Source organism: Mastigoproctus giganteus, chromosome 11 (genome assembly GCF_048544385.1).
Source record: "Mastigoproctus giganteus isolate SK-2022 chromosome 11, ASM4854438v1, whole genome shotgun sequence".
In the NCBI taxonomy this organism is placed as follows: domain Eukaryota; kingdom Metazoa; phylum Arthropoda; class Arachnida; order Uropygi; family Thelyphonidae; genus Mastigoproctus; species Mastigoproctus giganteus.
Window position 1 is genome coordinate 140,588,536 of NC_143585.1, and position 18,457 is coordinate 140,606,992.

The window sequence follows — 18,457 nt, forward strand, 5'->3', positions numbered from 1 at the left end:
GCACCTTATATGGTTGTTTGCAAAGTCATATATTGTGGGCCTGAGAAACGCTATTGTGGCTGTGGGGGCGGAAGAGTATACCTTCTGTGAAAAAGATCTTGTGCAAAGTTTGCCAGTGCTTTGTAGCTATGCTCTTCCTCCAATAAGCGTTCCTCTTGATTCTCTGGTACATAATGTAATTCTGTAATTAGTCGGCATCGGAGGTCTTCATAAAGCTTGCAGTGGTACATTAAATGCTCCCACGTTTCCACTAAGCCACAATGACAGAGGGCAGTGTTGCTCAGTCCAAAGGTCATTAGTTTGAATCTGATGGCGCCGTGGCCAGTTAGGAGGTACGTGGCTAGCAATCCTGGGGAGAGCCAGCTTGGGTATTTTGGGTATACGGCCGAGACAGTTGGGAGGAATTTTCGCGTTATTTGCCCTTTTGTTGAGTTTTGCCACCGTGTTTGCCAGGTTTGCTGAAGATGTACAGTTAGTCTTCTTTTCTCTATTTTCGGTTCGCTGGCTACATTTAATGTGAAATTTAGGCAGGTATCCGGTATGCCTCTGGAAAGGCTGTAGAGGAGTCCACTGCGTATCACTTCCAGGTCCAAGGGGAGGGCACCCGTGAGCACCTGAAGCGCGTGTGTACTCACTGTTTTGCAAGCTCGTGAGATAGTCAGTAAGATGTACCTCTGTATGGTTTCTAGTTTTCTTTTATTAGTTGCAGTGGTTGCTTTCTTGTACCAGACACCCGAGGCATAGAGGATGACTGGCAGGAACACAGTTTTGTGAAAAAGAGCAAGGGTTTTCTTCTTTATGCCCCAGTCCTTGCGGGTGATTAGTGACGAGTAATTTCTGATTTTATTTCTGAGATAGTTAAGATGGGGAGTGAAGGATAGGTTTCTATCAAGGACAACCCCAAGAAATTTCATTTCTGTGGTCAGCTTGACGGTGGTTCCTTGTACTTTTATTTGGGGGGGGGGGGTATCCTGGTGTCCAGGGTTCCCCGAAGTAGGATGGAGCTTGTCTTAGTGGATGATATCTTCAGGTTATTTTCGTCAGCCCATTGTTGTAGAGTGGCGAGCGCCCGGTTTGCTGTGTTTTCCAGCTGTGCCCTGGAGTTTTCTGCCAGTGTCAGGACAAGGTCATCCGCATACGCATGGGAGGTTGCATTTCCGAGGTTGAGGTTGAGGAATCCGTCCAGGACCACGTTCCAGAGCAGTGGGCCCAGGACGGAGCCCTGTGGGCATCCTCTGTAGATGCGTCTGGTTATTGTACAGTAAGGAGCAGTGACTTTTACTGACCTGTCGCATAGGTAACTGCTGATGCAATTGTATAGATTACTTGGGAGTTTGGCCTCACGGAGCCTGCTGAGGACGCTTGGCCACCAGAGGGTGTCAAACGCCCCGGCAAAGTCAACCGCGATGGCAAGAAAGTATTTGCGGTCTGTTTCTGTTGCAGCGTTGATGATGCTGCGTAGGGCATCGGTGGTGGAGTATCCTTTTCGAAATCCAAATTGTTTGGGTGACTCTAGGCCTGCGTTTCTATAGTGCTTCTCTATCCTGTTTCGCAGGAGATGTTCAAGAAGCTTGCTGAGAACTGTCAGGAGCGCTATCGGGCGATAGGACCCTGGGAGGTCCTGCCTCTTCGTGGGATTCTTCAAGATTAGCCGGAGCGTCGCCACCCTCCAACTGCACGGGAAGTAGCCTTCTTTGAGGCATTTATTGTATAGTTTCAGTATTTCCTCCGGGATAGTGTCCACTGCTTTCTTGATGATCTCTGGCTCTAGGAGATCTTCCCCTGGGGACGTTTTGTTTCTCAGCTCGATATAAGGGTGTCGATAAGATTCTGCGGCAACAAATCCCATTCATCCATTAGGGCAGACGTTAGCTCACCAGTAACCGAGGAGTTGGCTGTCGCTGTACAAAGGCACTCAAGGGCGTTCCACGTATGTTCAATAGAATTTAAGTCTACTGATCGTACTAGCCACTGCAGTCGTTGGATATCTTCAGTTTCAAGATATTCCTCCACAACTTCAGCTCTATACGTTGTGGCGTTGGCGTGCATTAAAACAAAATCTGGGCCCCTAAAAAAGTTACACAAAGGGTTCGAGGATCTGTTCTTGATACCCCATCAAAAACATGGGAGTGCGAGCGTTGATCATTATTGCGCCCCACACGAGAACACTGCTTCCACCGTAAGTGTCAATTTCTCTGATTTTGGAGTGAAGTTATCGCATTCCTCGTTGTCTCCAGATGAAATAACGTTTATAATGTTTGTAGGCTAAAACGGGACTCAGAGAACAGAACTGTATCCCATTTGTGGGGCTCCAATTCACATGTTCATGGCACCAGTTTCGACGAGCTCTGTGGTGGTTTGAGGTTAATGAGGTACAAACTACTGGCTTCCTTGCGTAGAGTCCACCTGAATTGAGCCTTCTAAATACAGTCCGGTTGGAAATGTTTTTACCTGTGGCAACAGCAACCCCAAGAGACAGTTGATTCTTTCAGAGTGTAATGTTCTGTCTGTAGCAATTCGAGCTACAGAAAGCTGAGGCATCGATTCCGAGGGAGCTATATGGTGTTTCCGACCGTATTTGCCGGAAACACTAATTCTAGGTTTGTTTGTTTGTTATTTGGTTTTTAGGAGCATTAGCAACTAAGGCCATATTGCTCAGGGATATGCGGTGGTCATTCCCTGACCTTTCCGCATCCTCCGGACAAACTCTCGGACCATCCAACAAACCCGGTGCAGTGAAGATCGTGGACAAGGTGTTGCACTGCACCGGGTTCGTTGGATGGTCCGAGAGTTTGTCGTCACTTCCCAGATGTCGGGTGAATCCATTCGGCCACAAAGGAGTTGAGCCAATATGTGCAGATTCCACTCCTTGATGATGGTTTCCCATTGTTTCAGGCAGTGGTTTGCAAAGAGCACGCTCCGAGAGATGGTAAAAGGGTGGCCCATCACCCAGTTTAACCATCTCAGGAGCCAATACTCTGTCCCACGGAATCTCTTGAGTTGAGCAGGGGAGTTCCCTGCTCAACATGCATCTGACCAAAGCACAGATGCATAGAGCGGTACGGGAATTGAATTTATTTGAACGTAATCCAAAAGGAACCCTCGAGGCCTAAGGCCGACCAGCTCCTGTCGGATTTCCCGGAGAGCAGCAAGCGTTTTCTGCCTGGTCATATTGAGGTTGTCTTTGAAGGTTAGTCTGTCATCCGACTTCAACCCCAAATCAGTGTGAGAGTTAACCTTTTCAATGACGGTCCCGTTGATTTTGAGGGTAAGTTCATTCTTTGTCTTCCTTTTTGTTAAGGTCATCTGACCTGCTTTCTGAGGATTCAACTTTAGCCCGAGACATCGTAGATAATCCTGAAGTTCAACCAGGACATTGTGTTTTAAAGGCGACTGCATCTACTTTTGCTGGATCATCTAATGTGACGAGCATCTTGAGATCGCCAGCATATGAGAGGAAGTTTGGGTGCTTCGCAAGGAAGGGCTCTAAAGCAGTGGCAAAGAACTCTTGTGGAATGCCGACAGAGGTCATGATGGTGCTTTCCAACGTATATATTTGATAATAATTTTTCTGTTGTTAAGAAGTTGGTTTAGGATAACAAGTAGGTATCCTTCGATTCTGAAGTAATATTTCAAAATTTTCATCAGCTCTCCTCGTGAAAAGTGTCAAAAGCTGCTTCTATATCCAGGAATACGATTTCGAGTTGTTTCTTAGCGTTTAGGGCTTTTTGGGTTGCCCAGCTGGTCATTAAGAGATTAGATAGCGTAGACCTTCTAGGAATAACAGTATGGAGACGCTATGGTCGTCCATTGAAACAGTGTTCGACTAAGATGGGCTCGATCGTTCTTTAAAAAACTTTTGGCAGCCCGCAAGATATCGAGATTGCTCTGTAGCCTTTTAGGAAATTGGGTATGTTAGTTTTCTTTATTGGTGGGGGGGGGGGGGGTGATAGATATTCCACATTGTGAGTGCGAAACCAGACTGGAGAATGCGGTTGAATATGTTGTGCAAAAGGTCGATTATGTAGACACTGCAAATTTTCAGAATAAAAGAATGGAAATCCGTCGGGACCAACTGTAGGTTTGTTGGGTAGGCTGTTAATTGCTTTCGTTATCATATCTCGCAAGATCGTAACATGCGAAAGTGAGGTCCTGGCTGTATCTGTGATGGCCGCTACACGGAGGGGAGGATGTTGTTTCAGATCAGGGTGGAAGGTTGACTGTATCCATTGTTTGAAGATTTCTTCATCCATTACCACCTGACGTCCACGTGTAGTAGCGATGCGTTTAGAATGCCTTCTTTGAATATACTGAAGACGGGCCCTCCTTACGCGCAGGAAATTCGCTCTTGTTTACTGTAACTGATGTGGTCTTGCAGGGATCCAGACCTTTTCCAAGTTCTGTAGGCTTTTTGTTTTAGATTGAAAGCATGTTTTGCCTCAGGGCAGAACCACGGTTTGGTTTTTGAGGAGATTTTAAATGCCTTCGAGCACCATTTTTTAAACAAGTTTGTACACAAATTATAAATGTGTATCAATTACATGGAGAAGTGCAAGAGTGAGTATCCCAACAACCCTCGGACGACCTTGGCCAGCTTTACTTGCAATGGTTCCTGTCTCCTGAAACTGCTTTTATAGTGCCGAGACGACCTGTGTAACACATTAGCTAACATGCTACCTCCGCCTGCGACTGCCCGACATCTCATAGAATCATCTAAGCTACGATAACTTGCCATACTGAGTACTGGATGTGAGGCTATCCCACTGCGCAAGTCAAAAAACGGAAATTAAGTGATGTAGTCGCAACCCAATTTAGAGGGTGTTTCTATAGGCATTTGCACGCCAGGATGCCTATTATATCAAATATTCCCTTGCCCTGCTCAATCAGCTTCAACTTCTTGAATATCCACTACCAATTCCTTAAATGCCGATCTTCAGGTAATTCTCCAGTGGGGCAAAGATAACTTAGTTGATTTCAATCCTTCTGAAACTCGGTCCTGTCTTATATCTCGCAAAAAGGATTCGTCTTCTGCTCCTATGCTTATTTTCGATGATGTTCAGATTTCTAGACAAGATCACGTATCTCTATTAGGGATCATTCTGACTTCTAATCTCTGTGTGTGTGTGGGTGTGTGTGTGTGTTACTTCTCTTCCAAACAGCTGTTCACTCTAACAAATCTCAAATCCACGCTACCATGGAATACTGTTCTCACATTTGGGGAGGTGCCCACAAAATGATCTCTCAGGCTTCTAGACTCCATTCAAAAGAGGGTAGTAGTTAGGTTAATTAATGACTCGTCTCTAAGAGTCTCTCCACTCTCTGTCTCAGACATTGTTTCTGCTGCATGCCTTTTCTGCAGATATTTCCATGGGCTGTTCTTCTGAATTGTCTTCTATAATGCCCGCTCTCTTTCAAAACAGTCCGAACACGTGCCACAACCAGTCAACATCCGTTTACTGTCCAACTTCAAACTCACAGAACCAACTTTTCATCTTCCTCGTTTATTCATTCAACTTCCGTTTTCTGGAACAACCTTCAAAAATTCAAATCTAATGTCAACAAGAACCTTCTCAACCACGGTACTAAGTAATACTGATTCTAATACCTCTTGCGCTAGGGATTTTTTTGAAAACAAGATTTCGTGCATACGATAGGTGGTTAAAAAGACCTGAGAAGGGATTATAGAAGAAATAATTTTTTTTACTTTTTTTTTAAAAATTGATGTATTCACTACGAAGTTGAATCTGCAAGGAGTTTAAGCCTTAAAAATCAAATCTTCAGGTTGTACATGAAATCAGGCTTCCACAACCGCTTTTAGCATTTCGTCATCTTTAAATTGAGTTTCCCGAAGATGAAACCTGAAGTTCATGAATAAATAAGTCGCTTGGAGCCTCAATTGAATCCCGTCCTCTTTTTGAACCCTTCTCACCATCTTGCAACAGTGTCTGTGATACTTCCCTAAACACCCTATTCATTCTTCCATGGATTTCTTTAGCATTCTTGTCCTATTTGATAAAAATTTTGATTACTCAACGATGCTCATGCTTCTTCCACCTACCAACATAAACTTCAGAAATTGTATAAGATAATGGCATACAATTTTATAAGGCATTAAAGTTACCAAAATAGCCTAGTTTATAATTTATTAATACACTTTATATATCCTATTCTCAGAACTTTTTGACCATCCCTCGTAATATTAGCTACATAAGCAAAGAAAATTAAATACAAAAGTAACTTTACTTAAACTTTGAGATATAACCAAATCTAAAACACATTTAGGTATTTCAAGTTCCCATATTATCTTAAGTTACTCACTATTGTTTCATCACTACCTTAAATCTGATTTGTAACCTACTTTTGGTACCACCTTTTTCAAGAAAATTCATAATCCGCGACACCTTTAAGAAGTTTTAATTCCTTCATATGAGACCATGGTTTGTTTTTGTAATTTATTGTGATACGTCTAAGACCACTCTTATTAATGACAGTTTTAATGGTGGGGGTATAGTAAGACTCACGTGTGTAATGTTTCTTTTCTTATTCTTACAGGAGACTACACTATGCCGACATTAGTTGACTAAACCAAAATGGTAGCTCTGATCGAAACATGGATAAATGAAGAGGTGTGCACACGCATATGATATTTCTCCATACCAGGACTGAGTCCACAGAAATCCATCGGCAACCGCAAGCTGTGGATCAAGCAGTAATCTCCAAGTAACAAAGTTTTTTGTGTACTACCCAGTCTGCTCACGAGTTACAGCATTAGGGATGGGAGTTGCATGCTCTCCCCTTCCGAATTGCATCTACTTCTACCATAAAGATAAACATCTTAGAGAACCAGTTCGGCAATGATGATGTTAAACGATGTTTTGAAACCTGGTTGAAGCAGAGAATCCCGGAATTTTGCGACCTTGCTTCATTCATGTCGTTCCATTGGTGTATGGTCAAATGTCTTTTCACAAAACCACGTGACCTTGCTTTTCAAACAGCTCTCGTATTTAAAAGACTGGCATTTCTATTGAAGTGAAAAAAGTTACTGCAAAGCTTCGAAGTAGGATATCAATCTGCATTTATCGGAAATTGGTAAAGTCTACGCGCCCTCCTAATTGTTGACTGCTAAACCAACATATCATAGAGGCCTTGAAGTAATCTTGTCCCATCTAAAATATAAAAAGGAATTTTAACGAGTTTAATGCCAAAAAAAAAAAAAAACCTCATGAATTATTAAAAGCTTCCGTAAAACCAGTTTGGTCCTATACGTGAAGTCTTCCTTTGCTGTTCAGGAGAACACCAAGGAACTGGACTTACTACTTTAACGTTGATGATAATTGCGGACACGTTCCTGAAGAAGACTTTTATAACTGTGTAACACTGTCTGCTTATAAGAACCATTTATCACTTGGTCACAAACTTTTAATCTTTCAGCATCAAACAAAGCCTGTCCAATTGAATTCAGCCATTCAGAAAATAAAAGTGTAAACGAACAATTTGTTTACGCATTTAAATTGATCTTATTATTATTGCTATTCGTAATTTAAAATCTATTCGTAACTTTATTTTTCATCCCTTACGTAGCGTTCCTCAATAAATAAAAATTAGAAACAACGCTGCAACACTAAAATTGATATAAATTGATTTTAATGAAAATAACATATTTAAAAAGGACCTTAAACAGTATTTTGAGATATTCATCCCGTTTCAGGCTAAAGAATTGGTCCGTATGGTTTTATTATCGTGCAATAAAATTGCATGGCCCTATAACCATGCAGGATCTATAACTGCACTGTTGCCATACCCTTTTATTGCAAGGCTATAGTGTTTTTAGATGAATTTTCCAAAATGGCTGTGGTGAATTTAGATATTGGTTAGTCTTTAATTTCTGCAATTCCCGAAGAAATACTTAATGCAGCATTGCACATATCGTTCAAAAGCTAAGACGAAGATTGAAGAAGCCGTTGAAGACTTGTTAAAAAAAAAAAAAAAAAAAAAATCAGAACTTTTCTTTCTTTATAGAGGTTCATGTTGACGATAGAAAAGCCTCATAACACTGTGCTTGATTTGTTTGGATATTGTGCCCTGTACATTACGCAGTTCTTCAGTCAAGTCAAAGAAAATCTTTGTCTTGACTGAAAAATAAGAACTCTCAGTAAAGAAAACAAAAAAAAAAAACAGTATATAAATCCACAAGTATACATTGTGGTGTGATACAGAACACTGTAGAGGCCAGAGGTTTAAAAATGTATGGATATTGTGGTGTGTAATGTTTTGTACCGTTGTTCATCTGGTCTTTTAGCCGTTGGGTCTCAAATGAGACCCACCGTTAGGCCTGTAATTTATCCTTGTCGAATTTTCTCAAGATCCTCATCCCTAGGTCTGAAATGGAATGAGGGTCTTACATTCCTGAAACACTTCAACGCCAAAGACAATCTATCTATGTGGGCAATTAGACAAAAGCTGATGGGAGATACAAAACCCTAAGTTGTACATCCAGTTCATTCTTAAATGACTCAGTCATATCCCTTTATTAACCTAAATAATTTGGTTATCATCACTCCAAATAGATTATTGTAACAGTCGCAAAGCTTCTAACTGGGAGAATCGATTGGTCGAAGATCTTGTTGACGCAGTCCATTAGGTCCCTACGTCATGAAAAGGGAATGAGTAAAGCAAAACTCATTCGGAAGTGCATCCACACAGCTGGACCTATAACAGCTGTTATAAGTCCAGCCCTCTCGGGATCTATAACAACTTCGGCTTGATCCAAAGATTATACACAAACTACAGGCCACAAGTGTTTCTAAATTCAATCATACCGATTTCGCCCTTAAATACAGTTAATGCCATCAGGTGAAGTCGCAGAAGTCATGCGGAAAAGAGTAAAATGAACTGTAGAGTCCTCATTGTATATTATTTCGTATTATTGTAGTAGCTGCAATGTTTTGTTGTAAATATGGTTAAATAGTCTATTATTTTTTCTTTATTCATACGTTGTTTTTAAATGTAACAATATCAGTCATCGTTCCGCTGTTCCATGGGTCGACGTAAGAAGCCTCGCCACCATTTTCTGTTCGTTTACTTCTCTCCATCGTTGATTTCACTGTAGTTTCCTCCTCTCTTAATGACATCGGTCTTTATCATGTCCTGTCACCTCATTAGCAGAGACATATGATACAAGAAAGCAAGCTTATTCTCCGTACAGCTTGCTTTTGTCCTTTAATTGTAAATCAAACATTCTTCTTGGCAAACGTCTCTCGTTCATCCTCTTGACATGTCCGAACCGTTTCAAACGTGACCTTTCAACCATAGTCCAAGTTTCAGATTAATACGTCACAATTGGTACGTAATAGATCTGGTATATAGCCTTCTTACACTTCAGTGGTATGTTTCTGTTCCGGATCAGATCTCTTGACTGCCTATAGAAATTCCCATCGGCTTGTATCCTTCTACTTATTTCTTTGTCTGTCACTCCAGTCTTTGTGATGGTGCTTCCTAGATACTTGAAGTTGTTAACCATTTTTAGCTCTTTCCCTTCCATTGTAATGTATCCGTCAGGCTCGCCACTCCTCTCTAAAACCATTACTTCACTCTTCTCCTTACTGAAAACTAGTCCAAATTCATTGGCCATACTAGCCCACATGTGAACTGGCCGTTGCACTTGTTCTCTGCTCTTTCCCCATATGCAGAGGTCATCTGCAAAGAGTACGACTTTCATCTGGTTTTGTCCATCGGAAGTGGAAGTTGTTCCGCCACTCTACATTGCACATCATTCATAACAGCTATAAATAGTAGTGTTGACAGGACGCCTCCTTGCTTTAAACCTGATGTAATTTCGAAACTCTCCGTCAACCCCACCACTGTTTCTTACTTTGCTTACTGTGGTGGTATAGATATTAACAATTCTCTCCACAAGATGTTCCTCTATCCCCAAGGTTTCTCTGTTTCTCTTTAGGCCTGGCAGATCCACTGTCGATCTGCCAGACCTAAAGCCATACTATTCCTCGGCCATATTGTTTTCAATCGTTTCTCTTATCTTCCGCAACAACACTCTCGTACAGCTTACTCACATGTGATGCTTCTATAATTTGAACACTTCTTTCTGTCCCCCTTCTTGAACAACGGAATGATCAAACCTTCTTTCCGGTCCTTCGGCACCTTTCTCTCATCCCAGATCTTGAGAAACAGTCTGTATGTCCAAACTACCTTTGCCCCACCTTCAGCATCTCTCCATTTATCTCAACTATACTTGCAGACCTACCTGTCTTGATGTATTTCCATGCCTGCAACACATCATTCCAAATCAAGTCTGTTTGGTCTCTTAATTAACAAGTATCACTGAATTAATAAGTATTATAAGCCTCTTTATGGATATCAAAATGCTATATGTATGTGTGTATATAAACTCCCTAGTCAAAGGCTGTAGGTTGACAGCGGGGTCCCTTCTCCATATTTAGCCCAATATTTTGTGTCAAAGCTGGGTCTGACCCCACGAAAACTACAGACATTCGAAAGGGGTTAAAAAAAAAAAAAAAAAAAAGACTTTTATTCACCCAGAACTAATTGTGACAGAAGGATGAAAATAGTTTTGTTTCATATCTTTAGATTTCTATAGCAACCATACAAATTTTGGTTTTGATCTGACAAGTCATCGCTGAACGAAGTGAAGTGTCACAATGGATAAAGTGGAATACAAATCAGTGATTTGGTTCCTCTTTCTGCAAGAAAAACACCAAAAACAGTCCCGAATAAATGGTCGCTGTTTATGGAGAAGACTGCCCAAGTATACAGAGTTGTTACACACTGGTATAAGCTATCCAAACTGGAAGAACCTCACTTAGTCAAGTGGAAGGCCACGAATCGCTTCTATTGTTTGCTATCATTTATATAGGATATAAGATATAAGGCTATATTGCACGGGACAAAAAACTTGGAATAACTCACTAGGATGGATTCTTTCCCTCTCTGAGATCGGCTAACTAGAGCTCTGACTAAAGAGGTCTTTGGAACTATTCGTACCTCTCTAAACAAATAAGAAATGGCCAAACCACTGCTCTGTAACGGAGGACCTCAGGAACTTCCACACCAAAGGTGGGAAAAAGATTCAGTGTTTCTTGGCTGCAGAATCTCTTTGAAGTCCTTTTGAAAGAAGACACCCCTCCTCATTGACGGTGTATTACCATCCAGTTAAAGTACTATATCACTCAGTCTTTTTTCTAACTGGTTATTTGTTGTTTAAGATAATTTTTTTATATGTACCTATATTTTACATCATTGTTGTGAACAACTTGGCTTTCGTACGAACAAGTTTTGGGCATAACGTGGATGAGACCACGTTTGGCCACAAACGGACGTTACTACTAATCTTTATCTTAACCCTAATATTATCTTAATTTAATCTACTAAACGTGTATTAAATTACTTAACCTTTTACCTTATTACGAATAAACGATTTAATAATAAACTTAAAGCATCCTTTTTTGGATTTTCATTTTCTATGGGGGGGGTGTTTTAATAGCTTTCCCTCCCTCCGCCTTTAAGAAATGTGTTACATCGGATCGCCTGTTCTCTGTAATCCACCCTTTACCTAAATTGGCCTTATTCAGTAGGTTATGACGCTCAAAAAATCCCACTGTGAAAGAACAAAGCCACAATTTCTTCAGATCACTTCCTTAGAAATAGTTGATTAGTAGTGCAATTCTCTGCGCGCAGTAACTCCAGCTTCCATTTTGAAAATGACCTTAACAGGACTGTTGTCCTGTAAACTGCGAAGTACATTGAGGATTCCCGAAGCAGGAAGATGAATTAACCTCTGACATCATATTCGGTCCGGGAGTTTAGGTCCCTTTCCTATCGCACAGTTTCGAAGAAATTCGGCACTGATTTGGGATTGCTTTTTTGTTTTCTTAATGCGCCTGGAAGCAGACTTTTTTGTGGACTTTGACGAGTGCAGTTTCGAGTACAGGCGGCTGTAGTGACGCTACACCTCCGCATGCCAGCATATACCTTCTACACCCTCCTCGGTGTTCCGTTACGCACCTCCCTGTTAGCCTACACAACAAATAGCCTAGAATGACGCCCTAGTGGTTTTCAGCAGAGGTTCCCAGTCATAATTAGCCGCCTCCCATCCCTCGTAAGAGTCAATAAGGACAAAAAGGTTACGATAAAGACCGAACAGCTGAGAACGACATGAGGAAGACATTTTAAACCCAAGGTCAAATGTTATTTTAAGCGGCCGTATATTTAGAGGACAGAAAACTCATTCGAAAGGGGTTTCCTTATTGCTGTTGCAGCAGAGGCGAAGTGTATGCAAAATTTTCGTTTATTCCAAGGACAAAGCGATGGAATTATAATGCGCTTTGCCACGAGGATTTTCTGTGGCAGAAAAACACAGAAAATATTTCCCCCTTTGCGCGTTTTTCCACAGTACAAGCTAGCACTTCGATTGCGGTTAATAAGCGCGGTATTGACACACATTAGCAGCAGTTAAAAAGGTAAAGAGGCGTTGTCAGATGCACAGAGAATAGTTAGGGTTATCGAAACGCCAGTACGACTGCGCGTCCCGTTATTGCGATGTCGGTGAGGAAGTTCGTGCGTGTTTATCTCCCACAATGCCCATATTTTGATGCATTTGTCGGCAATGGAACGTGCGATGTGGTCACATGATTTAAAGCATTCATATATTACCAGTGATGAAAGAGTAGATTGATTAATCTGTCGATTTGTCTCACAATTCCCCCTCCCCAACTCTTCCTCGTTTAAAAATTAATTTCCCCTAATTCTACATCCCTGTTTCTCTAGATTTAGAAATATTTGAATGTCTCTAGAAAATAAAGCATTTCAAAAATCACGAGATTCCATCGCATTGCACTCCGAAATGCAAATGTTGAATTTCTGATCTGCTGACAGCAGATGAGGAAGCAGATACTGAACAGCATCGCGTTTTCGAAGGTCCTTTACCGGCAAGCATTTCGCTGAAGAATTCGTTTGACTAATAGCGGAACTAACAGTAGGAGTCCCCCTCCCCTCCCCCGTAACGAAAATAAAGTAAGACGCCGGGATTTCAAGGTCTGACACTTTATGCTACTGCATTTAAGTCTCATCACTTCGTATACATAAAGGAAAGGTGTCTAATTCATTTCTTAAGATCGGAGGCGCATTTCTGATTTGTCTTATGATCCCCACGCCGATCTAAAAACTGAAAAAGGGAAATGTTGGACTGAGCTACAAAAAAAAGATGGCAAATGAGATGGAATTCCTTGATCAAAGCATCAGTGACCACTTGTTTTAAAACTGATATTGAATTCGCTACCTCAAAAAATATTCAGTTTTGGTTTTACCCAAGAATTCTTACATCATACATAACTGCCCATAGTTCTTTAAAAGGCCCGTCTTCTTAAATTCAATCCGACTACGACAGATGCCTGTTTTTCCGACTTCTCTGGAGATTGGAGTCATATCTTATTCTTTTGACCGTTTTATTACCAAGATTTAAGATAAACATTATCCAGCAAAGTACATATTTTTCTCCTGGAATTGAAAGATATCTTATTGTAAATCAAAATACTTTTTCATCTCCACACAGATTTTTAGTAGATGGCATGGATCACTTGACATGGTCTCTTCTGGAACATCATCAAATTAGAATTATTTTGATGCAAATCTTTTTACTGATGCTTAATTTGATTCGACCTTATTCTCTTGAACGTAATTGTTAGCCTGGATAGAAATTACAGACTTCTAATCTGCATTTAATGACCTGACTCAATGCACTTAGTACTTGAGCTGCCAGTTGGATCGATGACCGAGTAGGTTTCTGGAATTAGCTACCTTAAGGATTTTTTTTTCCAACCTGACGAAGTTCAGTGTAACTTCGGCTTCCTCATAATTGCTTTTTCCTCATAATTGCTTTAACCCTTTCTATTTTTCTTTTATTTTAACTTAATTTATCTATTATAGTACCTTTTGGGGCAAGATTTTTACTTATTTTTCGTTTCTATTTATTTATCTATTTCATTATTCTTTTTAAAGTTAGCCCCTTCGGTAGTAAGCTTTGCTGGTCTCCAGTTTATAGAGGTGGGATTATTCACTTGCTCGTGTACCCAGACTTGGGATTCATGGGTACGGAAACTGCTGCTGACATCCACTGGTATTGCACCATCTCCAGTGGATGCGAAATTCTTTGTGCTTTTGACCACTGTACGTGATAGTAAGGGATTGTTGGAACCCATAAGATGTAGGGAAAGTCCTATGGGCATTAGATAGTACTTAGTCCATTTAGGATGGTACGTGCATAATTTTTGCCCCCTTCCTCCTCGTAGCCAGAAATAATCACAAACGTGGCACTACTCATTTCTGGCCATCTTATAGAGTTCTTCATATCATCACAGAGAACCATGGCGGAGTTTAACTAGCTTTAGGAGTGGTCCTACGTTACACAACATGTCCACGTCTTGTGTTGTGAAACTCGCCCTCTTTCTATCCTCTTTTTTTCAAACGTTTTTATTTTTTTTTGTTTTCTTTTTTATGGATAATACTATATCTGGAAAAAAATAAATAAATAAACATGGCATGCTAAATAAGATTTTTTAAAGTTAACTGGCAAGGCCCGTAGACTGAAGTCATTTTCTTTAAAAGAGGAACAACCGTGAATCCTAATACAAACCCAAGTTCTGCCTATCCACTAGGGTGTTTGTTAACAGGTTTCGCTCTGAAAGGAACATTTTTTCCCTACAAAACGCAACCTTTCTGATCTCGGGACGCTATGCCCATTTTCATAGTTAGATAAAAGTATAAAAATAAGCGTTAACTTTAACACTACCCGCAATAATATAATAATACGATCGTGGCAAGTTCATCATGGTAGGTTAAGTTTTTCTGGAAACTGTCTTGTGGACACGCTGCCCACCACTCTAAACACCACCGAAATAGTATGGAATCTTTCTCTCTCTCACTGATTGTGTGTGATAGTTTCTTTCGTAGCTATTTAAACAGTACAACAACAGTGAACTTTGCTAGTTTGTCTTGCCGAGACCATTAGCAAAAGTCAACAACTCCGAAGTGTTGTTCTTGTTCACTAAGATTTCTAACTCCGCTCACTGTCTAAAGTTTGGTAATTTCATGGTTGAAAGTCAGTGAGGGAGTCAATTTAAAAGCAATGAACGCATTTCATTTCTTCTCGCTCTTCCTCCCCCATCCAACCTCAACTGTGTGCGTGTGCGCACCCATGTAATCAGAGACTTAGCGTACCTAAAACATATGTTCGCGACTGAGACTTCGGCCTCACAGAATTGCTAAAAAAGTAAATCGTAGAAGAGGCAGTGGTAAACTTTCTTCGTCTTTCCCATCGTGCTAATCATTTGGATTGTTAAGTTCGGGTGCCCTGTAATTACCAAACTACGGTATTATGGTGAATATTTTTTGGTAAATCCCAAACACGAAAGGTTATTGGAGCCTATAGTACTCTAGTACCGTGTACGGGTTGAGAACAGGGATGATACGGACGTTGACTAGATGGGGCAGGTTTCCCGAACTAGTTTGGAAGCGAGTGGTGGAATTACAGATACAATTTAGAAGAGCACTGCACGTGGAAATATCTACAGAAAAGACAAAGCGCGTAAACTGAGTATCTATGTTACGGGGGGTGGAATCAGTTTGTAAGAAATGGACCTTAATTAACCTTACTGTCTGCTTTTAATAATCAAGGAGTTTAAGTGGTCTGGGAAGAGTCAACGCCCAGATGTAGGAAGAACAATATTCTAGGATAGGGCGGATTTCAAATTTGTTTAGAATTGATTGCTGCCTAAGAAGAAACAACACCGCGAACAAAATAATGTCTGTAAACTTTACTGTATAATAATGTCTGTAAACTTTGTGTAATCTGTGGTCGGTTGGCGTGTTTACTGGTTGGACAACAGACTCAGGTAGTTTGTAAGCCACGAGAGATAAGGAAATGTAAAAAGGCATAAAACAGGAGTTACTTGGAAACAGTGGTTTCCCGTCCCACTACTTTTTTACTAAGCAAAGGTGAAAGGAAAGTGGCCTCGTAGCATTTTTCGGATTCTTCTGTCTTTCTGAAGGCAGACCAGGAGAAGTACTGAGTGGAAAAGATCTGTTTGGAAAGTCAGCTTTATTTTTATATGAAGATGCAGTACTACAATTGGGACTTAACGCAAATGAAAGTACGAAGGGATAGAAGTTGCGGCCAGTAGTTTTCGAAAGAGACCAGAAGGCTACGCTCTATTACTTGAAAGAGGCCACTTTTCTACCTATGTAGCTTTCAAAATTTATTTTTTGTATTTAAAATTAACTTGTTTACTGATATTGAGTTTTAATGCAGGCAGAAAATAAAGCTGGAAATTTGGATACCACTTAATTGAATATGCTTTATTCTTATCCCAAATAGCTTTAAAAAAACTGCTTTTTATGGATTTCCAATGTCTTTCTGAAGAGGATTTTCTTCAAGAATCCAAGAGAAGATTCTCTCAGTGTCTCTCTTGGTATTTCTGATCTTATGTGGATAAAATCGTTTATATGGAAAAGATGATTTTTATCGTTAAGATTAATATCAGTGACACGATCTACAAAAATACTAGGACCGGCAGATTTAAAACAATAACCCAACCAAGGAAACCAGGAACTGAAATTAGCACAGACAGTAAGATACAACGAAGCCGCACTCCTGCTGCAACAGCAGGAAAAATAAATCCCTAGTCCTTTAAGGGGCAACTGGTCAAGTACCTTTTGGCAATGGGAAGAGTACGATTAAACTTTGCAAGACTGGACCACCTGGGAAGGCAGATTACTCCAGTGTTCGACAACACGCTGACTAAAAACGTACACTTCCGTAGTTTCCTCAGTTTATTTATCAAGCAGAACATCCCATTTTGCCATCTTCAGATGCAATGACCCTAAGCTGAGAATGGCCATGAGACAGAGCTCAATTTTAAAAATAAACTATCACGAAATTGTGATCTGTGGCAAACAAACAGCTATTCACTTTAAGAGATTTTGGCAGGTTAAAGAATAAAAGCTTTATTTCAGTGATTAGGGTTGTCCTATTTCCACACTGCCTGGCAACTTTATTAGAACCATTAGCTAACAGTGTGTTGGAGACTGCTGCTGGACCGAATCCTTTTGACTACAAGAGGCGTTAAAATGTGACACTAGAAATATTGGAACAGTCCTTGAAGCTAGGTGGGCAGAGGATTATGTTGACAAAAATACCTTTCCAGTTCATCCTATAGATGTTTGATTGATGACGTTCCCGCATTAAATGTAAAAGTTGTGGGGAGGAGATGAATCGTTTAGCTATGTCATACACATGGAAAAGTATACATAACTCCTTAACATAGCGTGGCAGCTCTCCCCCTCCTCGCATACTCACTATTCAGACTCACCCCACTCAGGTGACAGAGTAGAGGAAGGGAGATAATTTGCTAGCTGATCCGGATGCCTCCGAGAGTTATTAATAGGTTCAGTGTGGTGGTCGATGACTTGTAATGCACGAAAGAAGGGATGGAGGAGACGAAACATGATTTTAGTCAGTTCAAGCCCCCATTGAACAAAGTGGTATTATTGTATCGGGTGATGGAAGTCACTCGATACAATAAAACCAAAACGACCGAAATTTAAAGCCCTCACTTTCGGGGTGGAAGCCTTAAATTTCTTCACTAGAAAATTTACACGACATTGAAGATTGTTCACGAAATTGAAAAAGGCTCCAGGAGTTGGCATAATCCCAGTTATTTTGTAGAAGGCGACAAGAAAATATATTGAACTATTAAAATTAATTACGATACCACCGGGACTCGGGAGAAATTCCTTTGAACTACAGAAGTGTAAACTTATCGCCAATGCATAAAAGCGAGTAAGACCGAAGTGGGTAACTACCGGCCGGGGAGTTTTACTTCAATGGTAGGAAAAATCATGGAAGCAATGATGAGGAGTGCAATACACGATCATTTATATAGAAATGGAATTCTAAAGGAATGACACGACACGGTTTTATAACAGAAAATCATGTTTAATCAACCAGTGTCTTGCGCGAGAGGTTACTGTATAAGATGGAACATATTGGAATCAGGGAAAAGCCATAGATGGATGGCAAGGTAGGACGCAGAGAATTGGGATTACTGGTAACTCTTCAAGATTGTTCTAATGTTAGAAGTAAGTTCCTCCAACGATCTGTACATGGTCCACTGTAGTGCGATTTTCTTAAGCGATATCTGTGAAGGGATATCGAGTGTGATGCCAAAATTTGCAGATGTAAAGATTGGAAGACTTAATGTTCAGTGCATCTTCACGATGACTTGAACAGACTATATGAATTAGCTGAAATTTGGCAGCTATGCTTTATGTAGTGCGATGCAATAAAATGCAAGGTCTTACACTTGGTGAATCGTAACCCTCAAAATAAAACTTATACATTTGGTAGGACTGAATTAAAAATAAAATT

At 40.5% G+C, this 18,457-nt stretch overlaps 1 long non-coding RNA gene across 4 annotated transcripts in view; it reads left to right on the forward strand.

Moving 5' to 3' along the window:
* The window catches only part of LOC150078476 (uncharacterized), a 56,118-nt gene that overhangs the window by 28,495 nt on the left and 9,166 nt on the right, over positions 1–18,457 (forward strand). For 3 of the 4 annotated variants that reach the window (XR_016547622.1, XR_016547619.1, XR_016547620.1), the window contains one exon: positions 6,553–7,455. The exons of the other annotated variant lie outside the window; for it this stretch is intronic. This is a non-coding gene — a long non-coding RNA (uncharacterized LOC150078476). Of the gene's footprint in view, positions 1–6,552; positions 7,456–18,457 lie in introns of those variants that run through there. 4 annotated transcript variants of the gene reach the window in all.